At 36.2% G+C, this 17716-nt stretch overlaps 1 protein-coding gene across 2 annotated transcripts in view; it reads right to left on the bottom strand.

The window, feature by feature from the left end:
* C6H15orf39 (chromosome 6 C15orf39 homolog) overlaps positions 1-13377 on the bottom strand; it is a 168054-nt gene extending 154677 nt beyond the window's left edge. For both annotated transcript variants that reach the window (XM_053717393.1, XM_053717392.1), the window contains exon 1: positions 13025-13377. The gene's annotated coding sequence lies outside the window, so the exon portion shown is untranslated. The remainder of the gene's footprint in view (positions 1-13024) is intronic.
* Between the last annotated feature and the right edge of the window lie 4339 nt (positions 13378-17716).

Genomic DNA, 17716 nt, shown 5'->3' with positions numbered 1-17716 from the left:
TACGGCATCTGAAATAAATGAATTAGCTAACTTAAGGAATTTAAGTTTGTGTGTGATGTCATCTAGTGTGGATGATTGAAGTGTCTCTTCCAGAGACTCAAACCAAAATGCTGCTGCAGCCGTGACAGGCGCAATACATGCAAGAGGTTGCAATATAAACCCTTGTTGAACAAACATTTTCTTAAGGTAACCCTCTAATTTTTTATCCATTGGATCTGAAAAAGCACAGCTATCCTCCACTGGGATAGTGGTACGCTTAGCTAAAGTAGAAACTGCTCCCTCCACCTTAGGGACCATTTGCCATAAGTCCCGTGTGGCGGCGTCTATTGGAAACATTTTTCTGAATATAGGAGGGGGTGAGAAAGGCACACCGGGTCTATCCCACTCCTTAGTAACAATGTCAGTAAGTCTCTTAGGTATAGGAAAAACGTCAGTACTCGTCGGTACCGCAAAATATTTATCCAACCTACACATTTTTTCTGGGATTGCAACTGTGTTACAATCATTCAGAGCCGCTAATACCTCCCCTAGTAACACACGGAGGTTCTCAAGCTTAAATTTAAAATTTGAAATGTCTGAGTCCAGTTTATTTGGATCAGAACCGTCACCCACAGAATGAAGCTCTCCGTCTTCATGTTCTGCAAACTGTGACGCAGTATCAGACATGGCCCTTGCATTATCAGCGCACTCTGTTCTCATCCCAGAGTGATCACGTTTACCTCTTAGTTCTGGTAGTTTAGCCAAAACTTCAGTCATAACAGTAGCCATATCTTGTAATGTGATTTGTAATGGCCGCCCAGATGCACTCGGCGCTACAATATCACGCACCTCCTGAGCGGGAGATGCAGGTACTGACACGTGAGGCGAGTTAGTCGGCATAACTCTCCCCTCGTTGTTTGGTGAAATATGTTCAATTTGTACAGATTGACTATTTTTTAAAGTAGCATCAATACATTTAGTACATAAATTTCTATTGGGCTCCACTTTGGCATTAACACATATAGCACAGAGATATTCCTCTGAATCAGACATGTTTAACACACTAGCAAATAAACAGCAACTTGGAAATACTTTTCAAAGTAGTTTACAAATAATATGAAAACGAACTGTGCCTTTAAGAAGCACAGAAAATATTATAACAGATAAAATAATTAAGTTATAGCATCAATCTTTGTCAGAATATACAGTTTTAGCAAAGGATTGTTCCCCTCAGCAAATGATAACTAACCCAGGCAGCAGAAAAAAATACACAAATAAACGTTTTTTATATCACAGTCAATACAATCAGCACAGCTCTGCTGTATGATTACTTCCCTCAAAAAAGACTCTTGAGATCCCTGAACTCTGTAGAGATGAACCGGATCATGCAGGAAGAAAATGAACCTCTGACTGAGTTTTTCTGATGCATAGTGAAAGCACCAAAATGGCCCCTCCCCCACACACATAACAGTGAGAGAGATCAGTGAACTGCTCTAATTTAAATCAAAACTATTGCCAAGTGGAAAAAAAGTGCCCAAAACATTTTTTCACCCAGTACCTCAGAGAAAAAAACGTTTTTACATGCCAGCAAAAAAACGTTTTACCTCAATAATTAATTGTCATTTAAAACCTATTGCAAGTCCCTGCAAAATAGGTTAAGTCTATGTATACAGTTTAAAAGCCAGAGAAGTACCATTTCCCAGAAAAATGAAGTGTAAAATATACATACATGACAGCCTGATATCAGCTACATCTACTGCATTTAAGGCTGAGTTTACATTATAACGGTATGGCAGGATTTTCTCATCAATTCCATGTCAGAAAATAATAAACTGCTACATACCTCTTTGCAGATTAATCTGCCTGCTGTCCCCTGATCTGAAGTTACCTCTCCTCAGATGGCCGAGAAACAGCAATATGATCTTAACTACTCCGGCTAAAATCATAGAAAAACTCAGGTAGATTCTTCTTCAAATTCTACCAGAGAAGGAATAACACACTCCGGTGCTATTATAAAATAACAAACTTTTGATTGAAGATATAAAAACTAAATATATCACCATAGTCCTCTCACACATCCTATCTAGTCGTTGGGTGCAAGAGAATGACTGGAGGTGACGTAGAGGGGAGGAGCTATATAGCAACTCTGCTGGGTGAATCCTCTTGCACTTCCTGTAGGGGAGCAGTTAATATCCCACAAGTAATGATGACCCGTGGACTGATCACACTTAACAGAAGAAACCCAATAACTCACACAACTAACAATTAGGTAACGTGCCTTTAACCTTGTCTCTACAGAGTGTGAATTCAGATATTAGAGACCAAAGACAGAATTGTATTATTATATGTTTAATAACAAGACAAATACAGGTTACACAGTGCCAAATTATCAGAACATAAGACATACAAAAAATAACCAGAATAAATGCAAAGATACAGTTCTTTCAAATAAAATGGGACATAAAATAAAACACAATACCTATACGTATTACCAAGCTTTCAATAGGTCTGTGGAGAACCTCCTTCAGGTGTTACTTCTTCTGTCCCAGGCAAGTTCTGTTACATTCAATTATATCTCAGTCTCCCTTTGTCTTGTTAAACCCACCGCCCTTGTGTACATTTATGACTATCTAAAACATTTTTTGCAAGGCACACCATGATAGCAAGAGAAGGGGGAGGGAGGTGGTATTTAGATCAGTGCATTCCTTAGCAAACACATATCTACAAAAAGAAAGGACAGTTCAGGTTAACCATGGGAATGCTGAGACACACTACCACCTCTGCTGGGTGGCTATTCCATGTATTAACTACTCCTCATGACTGTATCATGACAAATACATTAAGCGAAAAACAATTTTACAGTATACTATCCCTTTAAGGTGTTGTAAACAGGTCATGTGATCCATTTACAAGTACCCAATACATACATACATACATACATGTGGGGGCTGGTTTTTGCTACACAAAGAAAAAAGTTTTAGGGATATATTTGAATGAAGTCTAGATTCAGCAGAACTATCTGGGTTTTTTGCTTGTTTTTTAACAACATCAAGGACTTAACAAGGAGTTCCCACAAGCCTAAGCTAAGCAAGGATTTGCCTAAGTGTAGGTTCTGTGTGTGTTTCAAGTCCCATTTTACTTTCAAGTACTGTATTTTGCATCCGTTTTGTTTTTTATATGTCTGTTGTTTTGTGTAACTTGGCACTGTGTAATCTTTGTCTTTTGTCATTAAAATATGAATAATCTAATTCTGTCTTTGGGCTCTAATTGTGAATTATTTGTTGAGGGTTATTGGTAAATTTGCAGCTGTTTTTTGGGGGGGTTTCTGTACTGTTTTTTTTTGTTTTTGTTTTTTTTTGAGTATTACTAGAGTTTAATTGGGGTTCCCCAAGACACCCTTGTTAATTTTGTGTCCCTTTAAGCCTTGTAGAAAGTATACACTCATTTTTTATTTGCATAAATGTTTTGCAGATTATCTATTTATATAGCCCATAAAGTTTTTTCTTTTAAAAAATGTATAGTTGTGCTTATTTTTAAATAACATTGCTCTGATTTTCAGACTCCTAACCAAGCCCCAAAGTTTTAGGAGAATACCGTCAGATACCTACTCCAGCTTGCTCCTATTTGTGTAAAGGGTCTTTTCATATGCAAAAGAAGGGGGAGGGGGGAGTGTCTTATTTCCCACTTGCAGTGGGCTTTCTAGCTACCTTTTCAACATAGCTAAACTGAAAGCTTCTAAGTAAGTTTTTAAACAGTTTTATACTGGATTTTTATATCAGTATCTGTGCATCTTATTCTTTATAGTAGTGTCTATTACATGCAGTTATATGAAAATTAGTGTATACTGTCCCTTTAACCCATTTATGCCCACACTCTCCTCACTGTCACAGCTGGGCAGATAAAGCTTCTGACAAAACCAAAACTTTTTTTCATGGCTCAGATTGAACATGCAATTTTATTCAACTTACCAATTACCTTCTATTATCAAATATGCTTAATTCTACTGGTATTCTTTGTTAAAGGAGCAGCAATGCACTACTGGGAGCTAGCTGAACACAGATGAGCCAATGACAAGAGGCATATATGTGCTTCTGCCAATCAGCTCTTGAACCTACCTAGGTATGCTTTTCAACAGAGGATACCAAGAGAATTAAGCAAATTTGATAATATAAGTAAATTTGAATGTTGTTTAAAGTTACAAGCTTTCGAAAGGAAGAAAGAAAAAAAAAAAAGGGGTTTCATGTTTCTTCAAATAGTTTTCAAGTCTGGCCAGCCTTAAACACAGACCAGAACATGTATAATGATTAAATAATTTCTAGTGGAAAACAAAGAAATCAGAGCGAAGGTCTGAAGATTCTAAAAACATACTAAGATGATTGAGGTCCCAGTCTTATAAAGCAGAAGAAGGAATATGGTGCTCTGACCTATTTAAGAAAAGATAACTTCTGAAAGGAAAACCACCACCCAAAAGGACTTTAAGTTGCCCTTTGGCGCATACAACAGAGGGTCTAATCTCAACGGGGGAGGGGGAAGATAACCAGCTCCACAGGTGTTGAAGCATAAATTCTAAGATCACCAATACCCTGAAGGATAGAAATCACCATGGACTGAATTAATAATAATTGGGTCACTAAGTGATACTCCTGTGAAAAAGAGAACATGTTTGGTCTCCAAACATAGGCCCGGATGATTGAAAGTGCTACAAGGCGGCAAAATATTCAAAAAAATCCGCTGCTATGTCCAGCAAGCTTGTCGGAATATTTCCAGCTCCCGACATAGCCGCATCGCCAATAGGAGTTTACTTTACACGCCATTGGTCGGTGATACTGACTTAGGCAAGGTTCACAGTGCATTAAAAAAAAAAAAAAAAAAATTTAAAAACTACATGAAATTAGATGGTATATAAACATTAAACAATAGACACACACAATTGTATACATTATAAAAAATAAAAAGAATTATACACAGAAAACCTAAACTTACACAGTAAAATTGTGACTCTTAATTCCCAAATCCTTCTGGGGTTCCCTTTTGCTGTAAAGTGGAATTCTCCATTAGGTTACACGCAAACACTACTTTATAACCAGCCCAGGTCACATGACCCACCCCAGGGGCTAGTTGGATACTGCCCAGTTTACAGTATCTCAGACTGATCTGGTTTGCATATTGAATTTGAGATATTGGCCCTAGGGAAACAGCCCAACACTCCAGAATGCCCACTACTTAAAAAAGTAAGCCAGAATATTTTTCATGACTAAATTAGCAATCCGTTGACACCAAACATCTTTCCCCACCATAATTAAACTGGCTGAATCTTCCATGTAGCATCTTGCACCCCCCCCCCCCCTACCTAGGCATAGTTTGGCTCATTGGATAACCAGTTTTCCCAGCACCTAAAATATGTGATTCTGGATAGATATATGCTATGCAAACTGTTATATTCTTATTTAATATTGCTGGGTAGGTAGTGATTGTTGTATGTTAGTGAGTCTTGAGTTCTAGGCCATAAAAAATTGAACAGTGTCAAATAAGGAAACACAGAAACCATCTATATCACCGTTATCTAGCTGCTTTAGAGTTAAAACATTTAGTTACCTCTGAAGACCCAAGTTAGAAGCTAGTAGATAAAAATCATGCAGTGCTATTAGCATATTGTAGCACCTTGTAATCACATCTGTCTGCAGTCTTACAACATATTAACATATCACCAGAATCTCAATGTTACTAAAGCCGATTAACACATTGTTAGCTGCAATTGTTTTTCAATGATTAAACTCCACCTACCACTTCTTATTTGGAGGAGACAATCTAGACTTGCTTTTAGAGAAAATATGAAAAGGTATCAAAATAAACGGAAGTATATTGCAAAGTTGTTTTACTATGCATAATTAATTTAAAGGGGCAATGTACAATAATACATTGTTTATCCCTTAAAGGGACAGTATACACCAATTTTCATTTAACTGCATGTAATATAGAGACTACTATAAAGAATAATATGCACAGATACGGGTATAGAAATCCAGTATAAAACCGTTTAAAACGTACTTAGAAGCTCCCAGTTTAGCACTGTTAAAAAAAGTTTGCTGAAAACATCCCCTGAAAGTGGTTCTAAAGCAGACACGCCCCCTCCCCCTTCCTCTGCATATGAAAAGACTGTTTACACAAACAGGATCAAGCTGGAGTAGGTATAAATCAGCAAAACTTAATAAATCGCCTAAAACTTTGTGGCTTGGTTAGGAGTCTAAAAATCAGCTCAATGTTATTTAAAAATAAGCAAATTTATACAAAAAAAAAATGAAAAAAAAAAATGTATAGGCTATATAAATTGATCATCTATAAAAAATTTATGCAAAGAAAAATCTAGTGTATAATGTCCCTATATATATACATATACACACACACACACATATATATATATATATATATATCAAAATAACAAGAGTATTGCATTGAGCAATGATACTTTTTTATTGGACTAACTATACATTTATAAGCTGACAAGCTTTCGGAAGAGTTCCTTCCTTTATCAAGTCTAAAGCAATACTGACCAATTCAATGGAATTTACACATTATACCTTAAAACACAGAATAGCTAAGAAGACAGAAAGTGCAGGGAGAGGAGGAGGTGTCGTAAAAATAATGAGGGGGCTTAGGTAACAGGCAGACAGTGTCCAGTGTAGGAGAACAGACAGGGGAAGTATATAGCTATACATAGAGCATATACTGACAAAGTTATATATCAACATTGAATCAATATCTATAAAGATGTGAAATTGTATATACAGGGGGAGTACAAAAGTTAAATAAAGACAAAAGTGTAGACATAGGCTTACCTGTGTACCTATGTATAAAGAATGTGGAATATACAATGTAATTGACTAAATGAAAGTACATTACAAAAAATTCTGATAATGTGTTAAGAATCCAGAGTCCACATTTAGTCCAGAATGAAACAAGTTGAAGTGCATTATCATTTTCATTTCAAAGGTTTTTCTTTCATGGTGTTTTTGAAGTTGCCTCTGAGAATTTTGATTTTAAGGTTTTGGATGGAGTGGTCAGGTTGGATGAAATGGTGACCAACAGGGGTGCAGTATTTTGTTTCACAATGGTTTTTGATTGAGTGTCTGTGTAAGTTCATCCGAAGGTGCAGTGTTTGGCTTGTTTCTCCAATATAGCATCCCACTTCACATGCAGTGCAATGTATCATGTATACCACATTTGCAGATATACATGAATATGCCCCTTTAATGTTATAGGATTTATTATCGTGATTTGCTGTGCTGCTTTCACAAACGTGTTGACACAGTTTGCAGAGAGCTTTATAGCAGGACTTGGTTCTATTCTGAGTGTTCTTTTTCTCAAGGGGTAGCTTCCTATGTAACAGTTTCTGCTTTAGGTTAGGTGGTTGTCTGTATGCCAGGATTGGGGGTTTTGGAAAGATTTTTTTGAGTGTGGGATCCTCTAGGAGTAGTGGCTGTAAGTATTTTATGACTTTTCGTATCCCTTCCACAGCAGGGTTGTATTTGACTACTAGTGGGATACGTGATATGTTTTTCTTCTCCATGTATTGTAGCAAGTGTTCACGTGGAGTATTGAGGGCAGAGTTAATTTTTTTTATTTATAATCCTTGTTTTGTAACCTTTTTCTCTGAATGTGTGCTGTGTGTGTGTGCATGTGTGTGTGTGTGTGTATATATATATATATATATATATATATATATATATATATATATATATATATATATATATATATATATATACATACATACATATACACACACACACGCATATATAAATACACACACAAAGTCCTTATATCTTATCTCTAAAATGTATACTTAAATGCCAATTCATTTTCCTTTGTTTCCTCTCTCTCCCAACCTCATTGGAAGCATGATTTCTTCTGAAATGTCGTGTTTAAATAGCTTTTCTGAAATTATCAGTATAGCTGGCAATACAAAAGGCAAAAACATCTATTTCAAATTACAAAATAAAGGTGAAAAATTTATTTTTGAACAAATTAATATTCCCCAGCAGGTAAAATTGATTATTGGGAACATGTTAAAGGGAAGGGGGGAAATCACAGTACACTGTTCCTTTAGTATTTCAATTTAAAATTGTTTACTGTCCCTTTAAATCTATTTCATATCAGAAATGTGATCCAGAGGACAATGCTGAAGAAAACAACAAACACCCCCTGGTGGAGTTAAACCACTATAGCAGTGCTTTCCAAACTGTGTGTCGGGACACACTAGTGTGTCGGCAGCAGTGTGTAGGTGTGTCCCTGCTTTAGCACAATTTTTTTAAATTTTTTTTTTTGATTTCTGACTTTCTGCCTGCCTGCTACACATATCACATGGTTGACACGTGATTAATACCTAGGGGGTCACAGATCATCTTAACCTATTGGCTCAGCTCAGTGGGAACTGAAACTATTCCCATTGGTGGCTTTGGCGGCACATTGGCTCATGACTGCATGTGTAGTCAGTGAGTGGGACAGCAGTGTGTTTGCAGCGTGGGCAGTACTCAATAGGACTCACTGAGCTCTGAGGACGGCAGCTTAAACGCTGAGCTGAAGTCAGAAGTCAGTGGAGTTTTTTTTGCAGCTAGCTCCCACTAGTGCATTGCTGTTCCTGCTCTTGATATATGGATAGGAAGGGGAAGCTTAAAAATGTGAGTGTCTAATATTCCACCAAATATTGATAAACTGTGTTCATCCCATCAACCTCATACATCCCATTAAACTAGTAAGTAGCTATTGGTGTTGTTAAACTTTTTTTTTAACTCTTGCACATACATACTGTGACTTGTAAATACATTTCTTTGTTATATAATTTATGTATGTGTCTGTATCTCTTAAAACAAGTTAGTTTAACCTCCTGTTTGCTAGTACAACTGAATTACTGTGTCGCGAAATGATGTAGGTCTAAAAAGTGTGTCACCGACATGAAAAGTTTGGAAAGCTCTGCACTATAGAGAACCTGGAGTGGTCTTGCAATACATAGACCTGAAGCTGTCCAATTGTCCTCCCAGGTACCATCAATGTCCCCATATAGTAAACACATTAGATATGTGATTACCATTTTATGTGAATTTCCTACAGCCACAGTGGCATGAAATATCTCAATGAAAAAAGGGGTATCTCATTTTTATAAAAATGGGGTCTCATGCCCCTTTGTGTAATTTCGACTCTAGCACCAAAGTAAAATACTACATTGGGTTATATTGTGTTTTCTTTTTCTTTTCTATGCTAACTAAGAATGGAAAGGGGTAAAATGCAAACATTGTCAAAATCATTATAGTCCAACCAATGGCAAAATCAGAATTGTGTACCGTTTTAAAATGTGTCCAATGTAATTATGATAAGATATTTAACCCTACGTATATATATTGCATATGTTGCACGATGGTGGAAAGCAACAAAAATGAATAAATTATCTTAATTTTCAATAACTTATTTTTGTTTAAAAAAAAAAAAAACAACAACATTGTTAAAAGGGACACCAAACCATTTTTTTTCCTTTCATGATTCAGATTGAGCATACAATTTTAAACAACTTTCCAGTTTACTTCTATAATCAAATTTGCTCAATTCTCCTGGTATGCTTTGTTGAAGGAGCAGCAATGCACTCCTGGTTTCTGACTGAACACATAGGTGAGCCAATGACAAATATATATATATAACCACCAGTCAGCAACTGGAACCTAAGATATTTGCTGCTCCTGAGCTTTCCTAGATAAACCTTTAAAGGGACATTAAACACTTTGAGATGGTAATATAAAATGATAAACTGTATATATAAAACAACTCTGCAATATACTTTCATTATTTATTTTGTCCTCTTTGCCTGTAATTCCATTCTGAAATTGTGAGCTTTTCAGTTCCTGTTAGAAATGGAAGTGCAGAACACTGTTAAATCCAGCATAACCATTGGCTGCACACTCTAGTGACCTATTTATAACTGACCCTAATTGGCCACAGCAGAGAAGGTAACACAAGTTACAACATGGCAGCTCCCAGTGTTTTATAGACACTAAAACTTTACACTTATTTTGTCACTTTTTAAACAACTAAGGAAACTTTAAAAAATACATCTACATGTTAGTCATGAGCTAATCTTTTCTTTGAATGCATCATTCTATCTAGCATGTATTTAGTGTTTAATGTCCCTTTAAGCAAAGGATAGCAAGAGAAGGAAGCAAATTAAATAATAGAAGTAAATTGGAAAGTTGTATTCTCTATCTGAATCATGAAAGAAAAAATTAGGGTTTTGTGTCCCTTTAAAGAACCTTAATTAATTTATTTGGGAAGATAAACTAAAGCTAATTTTGGAATTGTATGTTTGTAATATTTGGTAAATAAGGTCTCTGATGTTAACCATATGGTAGTATTTTAACTTTTTAGAGTATTTCTTAAACTAGTTATTTTATAAATGTACATGTCCTGTTTAAGAAAAAACAATGTTTTGTGTAGTTAACTCACAATAAAAATGCACTGTAACATGATGTATAAATGTTAAACAAATGGCACAACAATAAAAGTGTTAATTGTCTGGAACATAAAAGAGAGCCAAAATGTATCCACTTGATTATCCAGTACACAGAATGAAACCAAGAGACTTTATTACTGCAGCATAACACACAGGGACCAGGGATGTGATTTAACCCTTTGGTTGCCCATAACAAGGGAAGGTTCGGTGACCTGTGAGGCACACACAAAGGGCTTTCAGCATCACATGCTGCGAGTAGAAGGGAAATATGAAGAAGTAATCCTGGGTGCAGCATGATCTCAGCTGCCCAGCAGAATGACCAGCAGTTGTGCAAATACATGCTACAAAATATAGAAGGCGAAGCTGTGACCCAATACCTTTTCCCAGTAACTTGGGTATATTTATACCAAGACACAAATTAAATTAAGCCTCTTCTTATCTCCACAGCACACAGCCTTGTGCCTCCAGGCATTATTATATCTCATAAAGTCAAGCAGCGAGGGCACGTTCCTCCCCCCATGTACCCTGATTCCTCCTTCCACATAGAAATGCATCACTATGCTAGGCAGAGGTATATAAGGTCACATATGATATCGTATTGGGACAGCTTTGACAAATTTGAAGACAATACAAAGCCAATAGGACTGCAGTTCACATGAGCAAGAATTTTACTGGCAGTTGAAAGTAGCAGAAGTATATTTTGTTCAAGAGAATCTTGAGGTCCTAGTTAAAGAAAATGTTTTTTTATTATTTCTAGAAAAACAAGATATGTAATATACTTTTATTATTTAGTTTGCTCCCTTTTGCATAATTTTAACACTGAAAATTGTGTGATTCCATCTGTCCCTTATTGGTCTCAGCACAGGTGATCAGATAAGGAACTGCCAAACAATACGTTTCTAACAAAATGAAAATGGCAATTCCTGTCTTCTCCAGTAACAAATTGAAATAAGGCAAATTAAGGCGCAAGTTCTCCATTGAAAAGTGTTAAAGGTACAGTCTACTCCAGAATTATTATCTATTCCCCAGTTTTGCATAACCAACACAGTTATATTAATATACTTTTTATCTGTTATTAACTTTTGATAGACTTGCATTTTAGCTAATCAGTGCTGACTCCTAGGTAACTCCACAGAAGTGAGCACAATGCTATCTATATGAGACACATTAACTCTCGCTGTCTAACTGTAAGAGGCGGCCTTCAATGTCTTAGAAATTAGCATATTAGCCAAACTAGGTTTAGCTGTCAACAAAGAATACCAAGAGCAAAGCAAATTTGAAGATAAAAGTAAATTGGAAGTTTGTTTAAATTGCATGCCCAATCTGAATCATAAAAGTTTAATTTTGACTAGACTGTGCTGAAAACTTTCACATTCAACTAATATGTTAATATATTGTAAAACAACAGAACATTTTTGTAACAAGGTGTTTCCCAAGCACTGTGACTGCAACAGATAGATACACTGTCAAATGTTTACAGACCCAAATCTGCTGTAAACAGTTATGTCCCTTAATTAAAAAAAAAAAAAAAAAAAAAGTCTGATTATTCTCCAAGATTTTATTTGCCTTCTAAAAGTAATGTAATCTAATAAATGCTGTCAGGTGGGTGAAGCAGTTTGTTGTGCAAATATATGACATTATTATTATTTTATTTGTTTTGCCTCACAGACAGTTGTTGAACCTATCCCTATACCAGCTTTCAACAATTAAACTTCAAGGGGATTTTTCACATTTATCCCAAAACTATAACAACAAGTAAATATATACTTTTTTGTAACAAAACGTCAGTTATAATCTCAATACAAAATTGAGGGATATTCACCTGAAAACTAGGGGTTAAATAAAATACAGCAGCACGGTGCTCATTCCCTGTCCCACCACTTCACCAGAAGAGGGTAATGTTTATATTTAACCCATGGTAGTACGGTATTTTGTTACACTTTCACAGAGACTTCATCCCAATTCAAGCAATATGGTTATTATAGTGCCTGATTGGAATATGACCCCATCTGTCTCTCGATTAGAACAAAATCATGTGTTAAATATCTACATTGGTCCTACAGGTGAAATAAAATAAAAAACGAAGAAAAAAAAAAAAAACCCACACAAAAAACGAGGCATTTATTTGTTAATGTTGTACAACCCTGAGCTTGATAGTAACGTTTTGATGAAAAGGACCCTAATGAATTCAGAATTCTGTGTTTTTTTGTTAGAACAAAATCCATAGATACAGTATCTTGACGATCAGATTATTAAAATAATTACCACAAATAAAGGATACTCAGGTATTTATTGAATAGATAAAAACAGACGTAAAATACAAATGCAGAAAGAGTACTAACAACGAATTGAAATACGCCTTCATAAATACTTTCATTTTACAAATACACCTTTTGCGCCATAAACAAATACAACCCCCACATAGAGATGTATACTTATGAATGTAAACTCACAATTACAGCGTCCCTTACAATACTTTAAGTGAATGTAACACAAGGAGACCAATATAAATATGCTCCCTGTAGCAGTGCCTGTCAATCAGCAGTTACTCACTTTTGCCTTATGGTTATTTGCAGATTGTGCTCTGAGATACGCTCCAGTTTGTGCTCCGCTCCAAAAAGGATTTGCTGGAAACGTTGTGGTGCAAAAGTGATGCTCTCCTGACTGTTGTTTATAATCTAGAACTATATCCAGGGATGCTCTCCACAGCCATGAGATATGCTGCTGCTGCCTAACTTCCTGTTGCTTTTCAGACAGAACTGAGACGACCAGATCCTCACGCTGTCAAAGTTAGCATTGGGCACATTGTTACTCTAAACATCCAGTAGTGCAAATTGAGATGTTTGCAGAGACTGAGCATTGAGGAGAAAAACGGCAGCGCATGTGTGGAACCGACTGGAGAGAGCACCGTCTTGTGGGGGGAGGGGATGGTAGTCAGGGGAGGAGAGGAAACAGCTGGAAGTCAGTGGTGAGGGAGACGGGAGTAAGAGAGCCCGGAGGGAGTGTGAGAGGAGGAGACGTACACTTGTGTGGGTAGAAAGTGTTAGGAGACTTGAGAGAAAATAAAGTATTTAGATATATAATTATGGGAAGGCGTGGGCTTGATTACAAAAAGGGGTGATAAAAGCAGGTAGGTTAAAAGTAGAAGCATGACTAGAGAAAAGATGGAGAAAAAAAAAAAAAAAAAGCAATTAGACAGAAAATGAGTGAGGTGAAGCAGGGTAATCCGAGATAGAAGCAATACGAAGCCAAATCTAGGGTAGAATGGGAGGTCTCTTCCTATATAAAGGTATGTGATACATTAAAATAAGGGTATGATACCCCCCCCCCCCCCCTTAGTTGCACACTGGCCACATTTAGGGGTAAGATACATTCAATGGTAAGCATTTTTTATTTTTAGCTGCACACATTTGTGTTTTTTTCCCCTAGGGACAGTCTAGTCAATATTAAACTTTCATGATTCATATAGGGCATGTCATTCTAAACAAATTTCCAATTTACTTTTATCATCAAATTTTCTTTGTTCTCTTGGTATTCTTTTTTGAAAGCTAAACCTAGGAAGGTTTATATGCAAATGTCTAAGCCCATGAAGGCTTAGCTCAGGGCATTTCTACAGTTTTTCACAGCTAGAGGGTGTTAGTTCGTGTGTGCTATATAGATAAAATTGTGCTCATGCATGTTACCTAGGAGTCAGCACTGATTGGATAAAATCCATGTCTGCCAAAAGAACTAAAATAAGGGGTCAGTCTGCTGAGGTTTAGATACAAGGTAATCACAAAGGTAAAAAGTATATTAATATAACAGTGTTGGTTATGAAAAATGGGGAAATGTGTAATAAAGGGATATCTATCTTTTTAAACAATACAAAATCTGAAATAGTTTGTCCCTTTAAGGGGGTGATGCACCACCAATCCGCAAGCGTTACCCAGGTGCTAAACCAAGTTTACATTCCTGATTTTCAAATAAAGATACAAAGAGATTGAAGAAAATTTGATAATGGGAGTAAATTAGAAAATTGCTTAAAATTGCATGCTCTATCTTAATCATGAAAGAAAAAAAGAAATAGGTTTCATATCCCTTTAAAGGGATAGTAAAGTACAACTTACATTTTCATGATTCAGACAGGACATGCAATTTTAAACAACTTTCTAATTTACTTTTATCATCAAATTTGCTTTGTTCTCTTGTTATTCTTAGCTGAAAGCTAAACCTAGGTAATCTTATATGCTAATTTCTAAGCCCTTCAAGGCTGCCTCTCATCTAAATGCATTTGACATTTTTACACCTAGAGGTTGTTAGTTCATGTGTTTCATATAGATAACACTGTGCTTATGCAAGTGAAGCTATTTAAGAGTCAGCACTAATTGCCTGTAATGCAAGTCTGTCAAAAGATCTGATAAGGAGGCAGTCAGCAGAAGCTTAGATACAAGGTAATTACAACGGTAACAAGTATATTTCTATAGCAGTGTTGGTTATGCAAAACTGGGGAATGGTAAATAAAGGGATTATCTTTATTTTGAAACAATAACATTTTTGGTATTTACTATCTCTTTAACCACAGAAAATCCTTTCATTACAAAAAGTAAAAATCGTAGAACACATTGTAACCCACAGTCAGCATCTATAGATGTTATGCTGTTGTAGTTATACATCTTGTTTGTCTAAGTTAAAATAGGCCAAATACATCCCTGAGAAACTGTAATTACATGGTACATATAAAACTGAGTAGGAATTAAAGGTTAAAATTAACGGTAGAACCTAATTCCATGTCCCATGAGTGTCACTTTAATCTCTGAAGTGCTCTATATGCCCCTAAAGTCTCACAGTAACCTATGACATTGTTAATTCTATGCAAACACAAAAATGAGAATAAGGAACTTGTGAGTGAACTGGAATATGCCTTTGTGGCCGTTAGTTCAATAATGTGGCGCAAGCACTTTGATGCATACTGTCGTGTCCGTGTTTTGAATTAGTGTGCAGGAAGGCGCTAGTGTTGCCACATTTTCTGGAAAAAAAATTCAAGCCTTGCTAATTAGCATACATTTGCCTAATTATACAGCATATATTAGGGACTAAAGCTACTTGGACTGATTTTAAATGATCATTGATTTATAATTAGATTCCAATACACTTAGAAGTTTCAACATGATAGCATCTTTATTTCTATACAGGTAGCCCTCAGTTTACGCTGGGGTTAGGTTCCAGGAGGAATGGTTGTAAATCGAAACCGTTGTAAATTGAAACCCAGTTTATAATGTAAGTCAATGGGAAGTGAGGGAGTTAGGTTCCAGGCCCCTTTCAAAACTGTCATAAGTAACACCTAATATATTATTTTTAAAGCTTTGACTAAACAGCATTATAAACCTAATAATGTAGATTGTATCATCATCAAACTAAGTTTAACGAACAAAAGTATTTGTAAACATCACCTAATAAAATAATTACACAACAAACTGCATCATCATCAAACTAAGTTTAATGAACAAAACCATTTTTTTACTTGCATTTTTCTGCAATCAGTGCATTGTTAGCATGTTAGATAATTGGGTCTACTCTGCACCTATTCTATGCATTTCAATCTGCAGTGATTAATAAGCAGCTAGGCACCCTCACTTCAAGCTGCTGGACAGGAAGATAATAGGGAAGTGCCTGCTAAATTTTGCTCGATAGATCTGGTCTGATCTGTGTACACAGATCAATTTAAGGCTGTTAAGTTGCATAACTTTGCTGCAAAACAAGCAGACAGCTCCACCTACTGGCTATTTTAATTAGTGCATTGCTTTCCAAAGCTTTTCAATAGCAGTCACATGACTGAAAAAAAAGGTTGTTATTCTGAAACAGCGTAAATTGAACTGGCGTAAACCGAGGGCCACCTGTATTTAATGTTGATTTTCAACTTTGACCTGAACCTTAAAAATACTGGGCATGTCAGTAAAATACTCTCTGGGTGGAAATCCTAGAAGGCGCGTCCCCTATAAAAGCTGTTCATGAAGGCACAATCTTATTTGAATGTCTCCTAGGCAAATACAGTAATGCACGGTAGTGGGTCCACACTTTACAGTTTCAGTACTTTAAAAAAACATATAAGAAGATATTGTAAGTTCTATCAATAGAAACCCATGGTCGCCATCTTGTTTAAGAACACAACAAAATTGAAGTGGTGCTTTAACAAACAATAGAAATAAATATTGTAAAAAAAAAACAATGCTTGTCAAAGTTTAAACATGACCATAAAGCAGTAGAAAAATGGTGCTCAGTGTATCCATCATGCCAACATTAATTTGGCATTCAGATGATTTAGCAGTGGTGAGGATAGATTCGGACTGCAAAACACACATCATTTGTAGATATTAGGGTCCTAATGTGACTATTACTGCAGATCCCCTTTCCCCTCTATATAACCTATGCAATAGTGATGAATATACATGTGAAGTGTTGATACCATATATGTTAATACATCTGTATAATGTCTCCTGTGACCATTTAAGAGTGTTTTGCACATGTTCAAGATAATAGACTGTTTCCAAATAGTCTTGAAATAGTTGTAAAGATTTCCAAAATGCCCTTTCAAGACTTTATTAAGTGAATTGAGCTGTCAAATTTGAAAAGACAAAACTGGTCTTGTGAAGGTGTTGAGAAGTGACTTGAAAATATATTGTGATTATCGAGAACTTTGCAGAGAATCTGAAAACGCACGTTCACGGGTGCAGGAAAGAGTTAAAAACACACTATTGTGGGGGGTGGAGCTTGGCCGTACTGAGGAGTGACCGCTGTAGCTTAGAGCTCCGGAGCTAAAAGAGGGCCCAAATGCACAGCATTTGCAGTTGAGTAGCGCACAGTGAAATCCCCGCCTGAGTCTAATCCCTGCTAAATGGTGAGTCAGAGCACTGAGACTGGGGGAATATTCCACCACATGGCATGCTAAGCATAAATCTGACAGTTTTATATGGCCAAACCTTATGTAGAAACGCTGCAGAACTGTTTTAAAAAAGAAAAAAGAGACATTACCATTGTATTCATAGACCAACATAGGCCAAGCACATAAGGCTGAAGGAAAAGTAAAGCCTGCAGTTTGCAAACAGATCTTCTATCTGACCAAAGAAATAAAGTGCCACAAGAACAGAGGAGAGGGGGGTCCTTAATGTAAAAGATTTATGTACATTTCTTAATAAACATAGGCTTTATGACCACACAAAATATGGCTCAGAAAAAAGTCAATTTACCAGATAAAGGCACAAAATCCAG

This window comes from Bombina bombina, chromosome 6 (genome assembly GCF_027579735.1).
Source record: "Bombina bombina isolate aBomBom1 chromosome 6, aBomBom1.pri, whole genome shotgun sequence".
Lineage (NCBI taxonomy): Eukaryota > Metazoa > Chordata > Amphibia > Anura > Bombinatoridae > Bombina > Bombina bombina.
The sequence above is the reverse complement of the archived record's forward strand: the minus strand, read 5'-3'. Positions and strand labels throughout refer to the sequence as shown.